At 39.5% G+C, this 12,474-nt stretch overlaps 1 long non-coding RNA gene across 1 annotated transcript; it reads left to right on the top strand.

Moving 5' to 3' along the window:
* The first annotated feature begins 6,212 nt into the window (after positions 1-6,212).
* LOC108403952 (uncharacterized) lies at positions 6,213-12,092 on the top strand. The gene is made up of 3 exons (XR_001854829.3): positions 6,213-6,734; positions 10,047-10,251; positions 10,389-12,092. It is a non-coding gene; the product is annotated as an uncharacterized lncRNA (long non-coding RNA).
* The last annotated feature ends 382 nt before the right edge of the window (positions 12,093-12,474 follow it).

Here is a 12,474-nt window from a genome sequence, read left to right as displayed (position 1 = left end):
AAGGGGATAACAGTTGCTACATGGCTTGATTCTAGTTTTTCTTTTTTGAAGACGGTTAAAAAGAACCCTGCTTACAAGTATCATTTCAACTGCACTATGTGAAATTTCCCTATTAAAAGTCATTCCTTTTGTTTTACAATCATTGCTTTTAGAAATTTCTTGTTGATATTTAGGTTCTCCCCCATATGCAACATATTAATTTCTATGTGTTAATGACACATTAGTCATTAACATCTTAGAGGACACTGATCTAGGAGGGAAGAAGGTGAAAAATAAATTTATTTTACTAAGGAGATTATCTAGACCTCGGGTGCCGGGAAAAGCCTAATTGGCTTGTGCCAGATACAGGTGTTTCTGCTCTATGGTTTGGTCTTTGGACAGCTTGGGTGCAGGACAGCAATAGCATCCTAACTGAGCCAGTGTGCAGAGAAAAGAAGGGCATGGCTTAGTTTGTGTCAGAGGACCTCCAACATGGTAAGGAGGAACGGCAACCTGTGCAATAACATCAAGGTGTGAGCGCTATTCTTTTGTCTGCTTACAGGTGGGAGGTAAAGAGTGATAGCTTACAGCCTTCAAAAGGGGCCATAGAAGACTTGCAGGTAAGAGTAACTTTTGCATGGGAGCAGGGACACAGGATATGAAGTAAGGAAAATATTGAGTAGTTTTTCTGGCTCATATCAATAAAAATGAACAGGAGAAGTTGTATGATTGGTTGTACAGGAATGTGTATATGTGTGTGTGTGAGATTATTTCAGATGCACATAGCTCTAATAGAAAACATAATCTAAGGCAAAATGGTGACTTGCAATATGAAAGAGGAGTATTAAGATTTCATTGCCATCCTCGGTTTTTACCGTGTCCCAGTTTACCCTTCAAGACAAAAATAATGTACAAATGCCTCATGAGAAAACACCCTTAAATGTAGTGTACTTGCTCTTAGAAAAGTTCTTTAAAAACTAGATCCTATTTTCCAGAGTTTTCTGGATGCTTCTTTGTTCTACAATCTTATCTTTCATTATTTTCTAAAGTGCATACTGTATGTTAGTAGGTCATTTTTTTCACCGACCTGACTTCAATATGTTTATTTATTATCCTATACATTTGTCTTACTTTATCCATTACATATGTTATCCATCATAACATATCTGATCCTGCTCATAATTCAGGGCACAAAACAACCTTTACTCCCTCCACAAATTCTTCACCATTCCTCTAAAACTGTATTTTAAATCTTAGGCTGGGATTGGAAAACTTTTCTTAAAGGACCAGATAGTAAATATTTTATACTTGTGGGCACACAGACTCTATTGCAACTACTCCACTGAGCTGTTGTAGCCCAAAAGCAGCAATAGATAATACATTAAAGAATGATCATGGCTTGGTTCCAATAAAACTTTATTCATGAACACTGACATCTGAGGTTGGAGCAGTGCCAGCTGCATGGCCATGTGACCTGAGCAGTTGCTCAGAGCTCTGGGCTTAGAAGGCCCTCATCCTTACTTTAACACTCTAGTGTCATCATCTTGACATTCTTAATAATTTTTGAACATTTTTATTTTCAGTGGGTCCTTATGTAGTTAATCCTGCATGGAAGTATATATTCTATTAAATGTCAAGACTTACAACGTAATGTAATAATAAAGACAGTGTGGTTTTAGTGCAGGATTACACAAATAGCTGGATTTCACAATTCTAAGAGCAGAATAGAATTCAGAAATGACTTATGCATATATATATATATGGACCCTTGACTGATGATAAAGGTTGGCACTGTAGAACAGTGGACAAAGACGGTAAACAATTGGTGTCAATATGGAAAAAATAATGAAATTGTACCTCTAACTCATACTCAGAAATGAGTGTGGATTATAGACCTAAATGTGAAAGGTGAAACAAAAATGTTTTAGGAGTCCGTCTAGAATCTTCTTCACTCCAGCGTAGGTAAAATTTGTTATGCAAGACACAAAAACAGTAAAGACACAAAAGATTTATACACTTGATCACTATAAAATTTAAAACTTCTCTTCGAAGACCAAAAAAGAAAGGGAAAGAGGGAAAGAAGGGAGGGAGGGAAGAAAAGAGGGAAAAAAAAAAGTACTAAAAAACAAATCCAAGTCAACTCCAAACAGGAGTTCATGAGTGTATAAAGCAACAAAAAACTCTCAAATACTGCTGAAGGGGATGTAAACTGGTGCAATAATTTTAGAAAAAGCTGATTATATCAGTGAGCTTGACGATATTCATCCCTGTGACCTTGCTGTTCTACTTGTGGCATCTCCCCTAAAGTACTGAATGTCTGTGGGCCCCTGGATACACAGAAAGGAATATTCTTAAGAGCTGTGTTTATAAAAGAGCAAGATTTCCAATCGTAGAAATGTTCATTAATGAAAGAATAAATTGTCATACAGTAATATGATGAAATACCATTTAGCAATGAAAAGTGTATGAACTATAACCACACACAACATGCGTGACACTGAACACAGTGCTGAGAGAAACCAGGCACCAAAGAGCACATCTGATTAACTCCAGTTACATGAAGTTGAAAAGTTGACAGAATTTGGAGGTCCCTTAAAATGGGTTAGGGGCTCGCCTTCACTGCAGCCTCATTATCCCCCTCTGCACAGGATAGCTCCTTCCATTTCACCCCTCCCTGAAGTTTTGGGCCTTTTAAAGCAGGCAAGAAATTATTCCGTATGCTGGTGATGCTCTTGTTGGACCATTGGGCTCCACATACCTAGGCACCTCTGGAAAACTTAGGACCTGCTGCTTCTCTGTCTTTCTTTTCATTTGTCCCACCATAGTGAGCTCTGATTATTTAATCTCTCACATAATGCATGCCATGCAGCGTACCAAGAGCTGATGGCTATATATATCACTAGCAATAGCTGATCGCTATGCTTTCTCTATTCAGTCATCACGTATTTGTTGAACACCAAACACTATGCAGCTGAAAATACTCTGATGAACTAAACAGGAAAAAAAAAAAAGTTCAATAATTCCTGTTCTTATTGATCCTATATTTTACCGATGGAGAAATAAATGACAGGTAAGTTAATGAATATTATGAGGAAAATTATAGCAGGGTAAAAGAGAGAATGAGTTCTCTGGAACAGGTGAATTTGCAATTTAAATAGAGTAGTCCTCATTGAGATAGTGAGGTTTGAGCAAAGACTTGAAGATGATCTAAGTGGATATCTGGCTGAAGAGGATTCTAGGCAGAGAGACCATAATGTCAAGTTCTGAGCGGCGTGCATGTTTTGTATATGTGAAGAGCCATCAGGAGACCACGATACCAGGAATATAGGATTCAAGGGAGAGGCTGTAGAGGAGTTCACAGAGGTAATGGCAGAGGAGAGAAGCAAGGTCATAGGTGATAGACTCTGGCTTCTAAAGATAAATGATTATAGCCTACTGATTACATCCGAGCATTACCTAAACTCCTTTCAGTGGGAAATCTAACCTGTGGGGATTGTTCCAGTTATCTATTAGAGCATAACAAACCATTCCAAAACTTAATGGCTTACAAGAATAACAATTATTTATTGTGCCCATGAATCTGAAATTTTAGCAGGGCTCAGCAGGGTGAGCTGTGACAGTTCAAATGAGGATAGAGGTCTGCTTCTAAATAGTTTCTGTGTGGGATTGGCAAGTTGATTCTGGCTGTTGGATCCTCTGCATGTTGACCTCTCCATGAGACACCTTGTACCTCCTCACAGAGTGGTGGCAGGGTTTCCAGAGCAAGTGCCCCAAGAGAATCAGGAAGCAGAAGGAACCAGTGTCATTTACACTGTGCTCTATGGGTCAAATAGTAACAGAGCCTAAGCAGAGGGAATATAGACTGCCTTTCCGTATAAGCGGCATGCCAAAGAATTTTTGGGCCACTATTCCACATGGATGGAAGGAAACATAAAATCTAGGAGTAGGAGATGGAGTCATGAATTCGATAGCCTGGATGGAGACACAAGATTTAATAAAGAGATACCTAAGCAGATGCTGGGACTGCCATGATCTGTAGTTTCTCCTGATGCACAAAGAAAACGGATACATGCGGTTTTCTAGATGCAGGATACATCCGCTTGTTCAGTGATTATGTACAGAAATGCATGTGATTTTTCTGATAATCAGAGAAGGTCTTGGCCATTTGGATGCATCCAAGGGAAAATGTTCAAGTATTAGGTTGAACTGATTGAACATAACCTAATTTTATGGAAAGCAAATATAAAAACCTTCAGTTTTAAAGAGACCTTCTGTTACATATGCCTTGCATGCACAGCTGCAAAATTGTGCCATAACAATAAGGCTGATTGCACACTCAAAATGACCAGGGGGCTGCAAAATAAGTAAGTAAATAAATAAATAAGCTTCTGTTTGAGAATGTTTTAAAATGCTCCCAGTTTATGAGATTGTTCAAATTTCCTTAGTCTATACAGGGAGAAAAACTGAGACAATTAAGCTTAATAGTCATATTTCTGATATTGGAGTGGCTTATAAAAATTGCAGGATATCTTAAGGACTAGAAGTGATTGTGAGTATTTTGAAGCCAGTCTGATCTTTAGTTCAAATTACGAGGAGATAGGAAAGAAAGGGGAGGGAATGACCTTTCCCTGAGTGCCAGGCACTGGACTGAGTGCTTTTGATCTGGGATCTCATTTAGTCCTCAAACAACCTTTTGTGGCAGGTGTTATAAACTCTGTCTTTATAGTTGAAGAAACTGAGACTCAGAGACTAAGTCACTCAAAGTGACACAAAGTAGTTTTCACAGATAGGATTCGAACCCATTGCTATTTGACTGCAGAGCCCTTGCTCTTTCCAATAGATTCAATTGCCTCTGGAAACAGAGGGCTGTTGATAGCAAGAACTTGACAACTTGGTGGTGTTCAGGTCAATATGAAAAGAAGAATTGTTCCATGTTAAAAATGTTGCCCTCTGAAGCTAGTATATAATTTTATATTGTATGCCTTTTAGGATCATCAACACTTCATATTTCTATATTAAAGTATATAAATAAATTGATAGTTTAACATTTTCATATTAGCTTGAGAGAAGCACAAAAGTCATGCTGTGAGTGGACATGCTTTACCTACAGTGGGACTGACCATGGGTATGTTGAAATCTTCCACTGCAAAAATAGGCCAGTGGGGAAGGAAAGGAAGCTGGAGAGGAAGCTGCAAAGATCATGGGCTGAAATGATCTAATTTTAGAGCTGGCCCTTGAGAGAGGAAGCTAACAGCCCAGTACAGTTTCCCAAGGAACCTGGTGGACCAGAGATGATGCAGGCTGGTGCTACCCCTTATCCAGATAGAAGAAATGGAGGAGACCGTGTGTTCATCTGAACTGGGAGCAGTGTTATGTTTAGGTGTCAGTCCCTGGGAGAGGGAGCCAAGCTATCTGATTGGGTCAGAGGACAGAGTTCATCCTTTCCTACTGACAAAAGATAGGAAGAAAACCAAAAGGTCATGTACATGGGCTCAAGTTTGGGATTGAGCTCTAATTCAGGAAGGAAGCTGGAACACTGAACAGGAAACTTCAGGAGAAGCATGGGCATGCAGACTGGAGAACACAGCAGCCCCCCAAAAGTCTACTGAATATGGTGGGTACATGAGCACCTAGTACTCAATGCGGATTCATCAGGTACTATGACATTAACCTCGATGCGTGTGGCTGGTGAGTCCGAACTCACAGAATACTCTACGTCCCTCACTTTGGATTAGTTTATGAGTTTAAGCCATAAGATCTTATAGTGTACATGGGTTTGGAAAGGTAACAATTGAATCAGCAGAGCGGTCAATATCATTCAATCATTCCTTCAATTCTTCATTCATTAAATATTTATTACAGGCCTTTATGTGTACAAGTACAGTGAATTTCATTATAATATAGCATTTAAAAATTTAGACTAGTAAACAGTCCACAAAATGCTTATGTAAACTATGCATGATTACTTTATTGATCTAATACTTATTTCTGACCGATCAACAAGCATATGATCAGTAAGTGCCTAAGAGGCACTAATCCCTTTATCTGATGCAGAAATCCTATCCTTTCCGATAGCTTTCTCCATCAATAATTCCTTACCCATCCTAGAATGTGTGTCTTCTGCTTAAAATACTTTTATCCCTCTGCAGGAAGCAAAGTGTCTAATAGCAGAAGACTCCTTCTTTGATCCTTATCAAACATTAAAATAATACATAGTTTGTACTAGACGCATTTCTAAACATTTTATATGCAGCAACTTGCAACAACCTTATGAAGTAGATAATCTTATTTCCACATTTTACGGATAAGAACCCGGAGGCACAGAAAGGTCAAATGAATTGTTCAAGATCATCCAGGTAGTGAGGGCTTGAGCAGGGACTTAAGCCTGGGCGATCTGGCTCCAGACTCTGCTCTTTCCGCATTGTCATGCTTGTCCCCTAGAGTCCTCTTCTGCTTTCCCTCTCCAGATTTGTGCAGCCTCTGCTGCCTCCTGGGTCCTCTGCTGCTTGCTCAGTGGAGAACTTGCACACACACAGCTGCCTTCTCATGTGCTGCCTCTCGCGGACTCCTCCAGGGTGAGAGCTGGGCCTTTGCATGGCCTGGATGGCACTTCCCCAGGAAAGAGTCGCAGCTGTTCCAGTCTGAGCTGACTGCATGCACCTGCAGCTCTGGCTCCTCCCACCACTTAGCACTCAGGTGTGGAGCAGTGCAGCAGTGGCCGCCCTGAAGGGCTGCGTGGCACAATTGGGAGTAAGGTGAGTTTCAACTCATGAGAGACAGGAGGTTGAGGGTGGAGCAGGAGGAGTTGCAGCAGACAAATTCCTCTTACTTTCTCCCTCCGTCAGCTGTTCTGCCTGCGGGTGGTTCCGTATGTCCACCCAGACACCAAGCAGCTGGCTGGGTTTTCTCACAAATCGGTAGACTGCGTAATGCACCTCTTTATGTTTGCTTTCCCTCTTGCCTGCTTCCTGTTCTTTCCTCACTCCTGCTGCCTTGGGGGCGCACGTCCCGGGGAAGCACTAGCGTCAGGCTCTGCTCTCTGTGATTGCTGAGACACCAGGTCTTCTTCCAGTGCAGCAGGCGTACTTCCCTACCTCTCGCTCCGACTCTTCACTACGATTACCAGTGGTCTCACTGCTACATTGAATGAGTATTTTCAACATTTACTCTGTTTGATCTCTCCATTAAATGTAACCCTTTTGACAATTTCTTCCCAGGACTTCGTGATTATGTGTTCCCCTGGATTTCCTTTCACGTGGCCGGTGCTGCCTTTTCTTTACTGATCACGCACGGTTTCCTTAACCACACCTGAAGTGCAGGAGTTCCTCAGGATGCGTCTTGTGGCTCTTTTTTCCACCTCTCTGTTTATTTCGATTACTTTCATGGTTTCAACTGCCTGTAGAATCCAAATCCATTTGTTTAGCACACACCTTCCTCTTGAACTTCAGATGCTGGTTTTCTACCCCCATCTGAACACCTGTCATCGACTATTGTCATTTGCAAAACTAAATTGACAGCCTTAAGTCTATGTCTGTGTTGGGTATCTTCTATTTATACCTCAAGACCCACCTCCCACCCTTCAGCACCCTGCCCTGTGCTCTGCAAGATGGACCCGGATGGACTACCACACATGCTTTCTTGCTCCCCAGCTTCTGGCTAGGGCCAGCCATTTTGCAAGCACAAGTTAGGTATGAGAGGAGAAAAGGAGACTGAAATCTGGCTGCTGGTGGCTTCTGCATTCTTCCTGAGGGGCCAGCGTGAGTTGGCTGCATCCAGGTCTTATCAGGCAGCCCTTTCTACAAAGCTGTTTTGGATTTTTCTTATCAAGATGCTATGGATTCTATCATGTTATAATGTAATTATTACCTTCTCTCTCTCCCATGAAACTCCTGTGGGCAGGGACCTCATCTTACTCATTTCCCTATACCTAGTGACTATTTCAGTTTCTTGCAGATGAAAGTTTATTCTCAGTAAGTGTTTCTGGCTTGAATATGTGCTCAAATCTATACCAACTGGAAAGAGGACACAGAATAATAAGATTTTGCCCTACCTTCAAAGAATGAACAGTTTATTTGGGCAGCTAAGTCTACCCTGTGGAAAAAATTAATTATTAGGAACTAATGAAAAGTCCATTTCTTTAACACGTCACAAAATTGACTTCTCAGGATGTAGAACTTTCTATGTGTCAGGTGTCAGCAGGATTTTATCAACTAAGAAAAATACGAGGTATTAGATACTTAGCCTGCAAATCAGCTTGCAAATAAGTCACACACAACCAGAACTCAAAACAAAAATCTCCAAAAAAGAAACGATAACAGCAAAAAGCAAAAACGAAGCACAACAAAACATTATCAACATTTTCTCTTTCCAATGCCTACAGTGTTACTTAAAAATAAGTGAAATTGACATTCTTTAGTTTTCATTTTAAGTAAGGAGATGACTAGCTATTTCCAAGGTTGACTTAAATGTCATTTAGAGTTCTCTCTGCGGGTACTGAACTAGCCTGGCCTAAGGTTTTGGTTTTAAAAGATTATGGAAATTGGGGATGTGAGGTTGTGCAAGTGTTTGTGTGTGTGCGTGCATGTGCGTGTGTGTGCGTGTGTGTGTGTAGTGGGGCAGAGAGAAGCTACAGACTCTATTCCAGGACATTAGCTCTGTTGGGTAGAGAGCTTCAGCACATACTTTTTCCCACAAAATACTAAAGAATTGTTCCTGTTGATAGAGTTGGAGAGTGCTCAAAACTGCCATGATGTATTAGAATAAATAAGTATGTCATACACATATTATCTTTCTATTTTAATTGCACAATTCTGTGCCTCTAAACAAACCAGGGTTTCCTACTTAGACCTGCTGCTTGCAATAGCTCATTAATGGGGTGAAATATGATACCCACTTTATTAATTTTTGATGCAGAATAGGATACAATGAGAACAAACATCAATGAAGGGTAATACACAACGTTTTTTGTGCAACGTTTTTATTAATATCTTGGAACTCTCAGTCATGCTCTTTCTTATCTGATTTAAACTTCTTCCAATTTTTCCAACCTTAGACTCCTCAACCTGCATCTTGATCCTTGGAATGCCTCTACATGCTTTTGTACACACCTTCTGACCATGTCACCTTAGCACATAACTCATCAGCTTAGATTGAATGATCCACAAATATCATTTCCAAAAAACCCAAAACCCCATTAAGATCTTATGTCATGAGGACTGGTTGACAGAGGCCATTGGCACAAATGCTGGCCTTCTGGACTTCATGATCATCTGGATTAAAGACAGAGGAACTGACATGGGGGCAATTATTAGCACTGGGGGATAGTAACTCAGTATAGAGGTATGGATACGCTTTTAAGATGACTTTGAACCTGAGTAATTTAAAGAATAAAGTCAATAAATAATTAGATGGTTGGGACAGAATGCTAACCTAATAATCTAAGTAACACAAAACTCTTTTTGGAATTAGATAAATACGTATTGCAGAGCATTTTATGGTAGGAGTTACTTATTCCTTTATTGAACAAGCACATTGAATATACCAGTTATGCCAGACATAAGCCTACGTGCTAGAGAGGCAATAATGAAAAAGTGTCAACAATGATTTTAGGAATGTTAGTGTGGAGAAGACCAAATCAGTGCTGAAAATGCCAGAATCTTCAGACTTATAGTACCTGGGCATTTGTGAAGAGCAATAAATAAGATTATGTGTTCCCCGTTGATGGGAGGAGTTTATGATTTGTAGTATGAGTCAGACATCCTAACACGCAGGGGGAGGGGAAGCCTGTTGCTACAGTGATATTTTGGAAAGAGGGGAGAAAGGAGGGGCAGGTACAGAGCAAGCAACTGAAGTGGCTTGAGTTCAGGCAGAAATGACTGAATTCTACTGTAGGACCCAGGGGAAAGCCTTTCTGGCTCCATCAAGTTCATGAGACAGTCCTGAGTTTGTGAAGATAGATTAAAGCCCGAAGTCTAACTTGTTTCATTGCAAATTAAAATATGGAGGTCAGTTTTTATTCATGTGAGAAGCAAATCATTTGAAAAAAACAAAACACAAATTTTCTACAGGTATCCTTGCTAGTGCTTTGCCTCAAAGTAATCATGACTAATGATAATTCGGTCAAATATGATGACACACATTGCTAACTTCTGTCACAGAAGATGGCATTGACAGTGGTTGAGAATAGAATGCTGGTGGGAATGGTATCGATGGCACTTGAGACCTGGAGTTACTGCAGAAATTTTCCTTTGCAATTGCAGGTCCTTCCTACAGGTATTCTCACTGTTTGTTCTTCTACACATACTGACTTAAACATTTGTCTCAGAAAGATTCATACTACGAACGTCTGGGTATCCAGGGTATTTTCCAGGTGCCTCTATAGATCATTTCTTCCACCTCTTCTATTTCAGTTTATTGACTATTCAACAAGTTGCTTAAGTGTCTGGTTACATCTATTTTCTACACATATCTATCTTGAAGGAACTGTGTTGTGATAAGTGGTACTTCAATCCTGGGAGACTGGCTACATTCCAGAACTATCGGTGAATCAGTCTTGCCATTCAGTGAGAAGAATGTGACACCTCGCCTTCAAACATGCTGCAGATTCAAAATCACCAACGTTTGGATAACAGAATGCCAACTGTAGACCATTATTTTGGCATGTGCATGGCATGTGTGTGTGCATGTATGAGAGAGAGAGAGAGAGAGAGAGAACTGTAGAGGGCAGAGTCTACAATATTTTTTTAAAAGACAGAAAAGAGATCATTTAAAAAATACACTCAAGATATCTTGATGACTAATGACATTATTCTTCATAAAATTGCAGATCCATATTTTACTTTCAGGAGCAGAATGCACTATTTCCTCTCAGCCATAGACAAAGGCCCTTTCAGGTAAGGTAGTATTTTACCTTACAATCCTGCAACGTCAAGCCAGAGTCATTGCTCTAAAGGAACTGAACCTTCTGCCACTTCAACAACCCCTAAGTGCTGACTGTTAACTCGTTTTTCTTCTCCTTTGATGTGGCTGTGACAAGAAACAAATTCATAAAAGTAGAGTTATCTGTGATGCTGGGCCATTGGACAGCTGGCCTTGTAAAAATTAATACAATAAGTGAGTGGTGATAGTCACCACGATCAGATCTGTGCCAAAGTTGCAATTAGGAACACAGATGTTTTGTTGCTGATTCATAATTTTCCACTTACAAAGGTTGTTTTAAAGATTATTTGTTAGATGTATTGTGGTTGTCAATGTTTGCTGTTTGTGATGAAAAGTATGGGTACAGTACTTTTAAGAATAATTTAAAAATTTTAATTTAGGCAACGAAGAAATGTGTGTGCATGCATGCATGCTTGTGTTTGTGTGTGTGTCTGTAAGGCATAACATGGTTTCAGTAAGACTTCAAGTGGAGGGAGTCCTTCCTAGGAACAAATACTCGGCTACTTCAATATTTATTTCTGTTTGGTTTTGAAATGTTTGGTGTTCTTTTTCCAAGATATTTCTAATGCTATTTTTATGAAAGAAAGTAAGTTTATACTTTCTTCGCTTGCTGCTTCTACTTCACATTTTTGCCTAAGTGTCCTTTGGCCATATTTTTTAATACCCCTTTTCCTATGGTGTATAAATATGCTGCTCTCCTCTTTCTTTGGCCTCTACATACTTATCCTTAGTCTAATCATGATGTAAATGCCACACTCTCCTTTCCCAATTGATTTTATGTTTCTTTTCCTTTAAATATTAGTGAGGCTGTGCCATAATGAACGACATGGATGAGCCTATGAAATTACTCAAACAGTGGGTCAATTCAATCAAATATCCATCTGGTTTGATTATTATTTCCTCTTAATTGATGGTTAACTAATTGTACTTAAGTAACTGATAATTTGGCCATTGATCTTGTATTATGGGTACAGTTATCTAATATCTTATGTACTGTATATTTGAATGTGTGTGTGTATCTTAAATAGTGTTCATTTTCTGGTTCATTCATTCATACATTCAGCTTGTCATTCAATCCACACTCACTAATGTATCAAGGATACAAAGTTAAGTATGACATGACCTTGCTATTAAAAACTTAAACTCAAATGGCATGTTGGTTTGAATGATAAACTCTTATTGGCTAATAAAAGTAGTAATAATAGCTAATAATTCTTGATCATTATTTATGTGTCTGGCATTGTACTCAGTGTTTTATATGCATTATCTCATTTTATACTTACGACAAGCTCATAAGACATGAATTGTTTGGCTTTATTTTAAGATCAGGGATTCTGAGGTCCAGCAAAATTGAGTAATCCATGCTAAGTCACATAGCTAATGAGGGGGGAAGCCAGGAGTTTAATATAGGCGGCCTAAATCCTGGGAACTCATCCTTAGTTGCTATATCCACAATAATTTAAGAAAACAGAGTGGCATGTGTGTAATTCTTTGCCACAGCACCTGGACATTTAGAGTTTTAATATGCATATTGATCCTAACAAAGGAGAAATAGAT

This window comes from Manis javanica, chromosome 7 (assembly GCF_040802235.1).
Source record: "Manis javanica isolate MJ-LG chromosome 7, MJ_LKY, whole genome shotgun sequence".
Lineage (NCBI taxonomy): Eukaryota > Metazoa > Chordata > Mammalia > Pholidota > Manidae > Manis > Manis javanica.
This window is presented reverse-complemented; position numbering and strand designations above follow the sequence as displayed.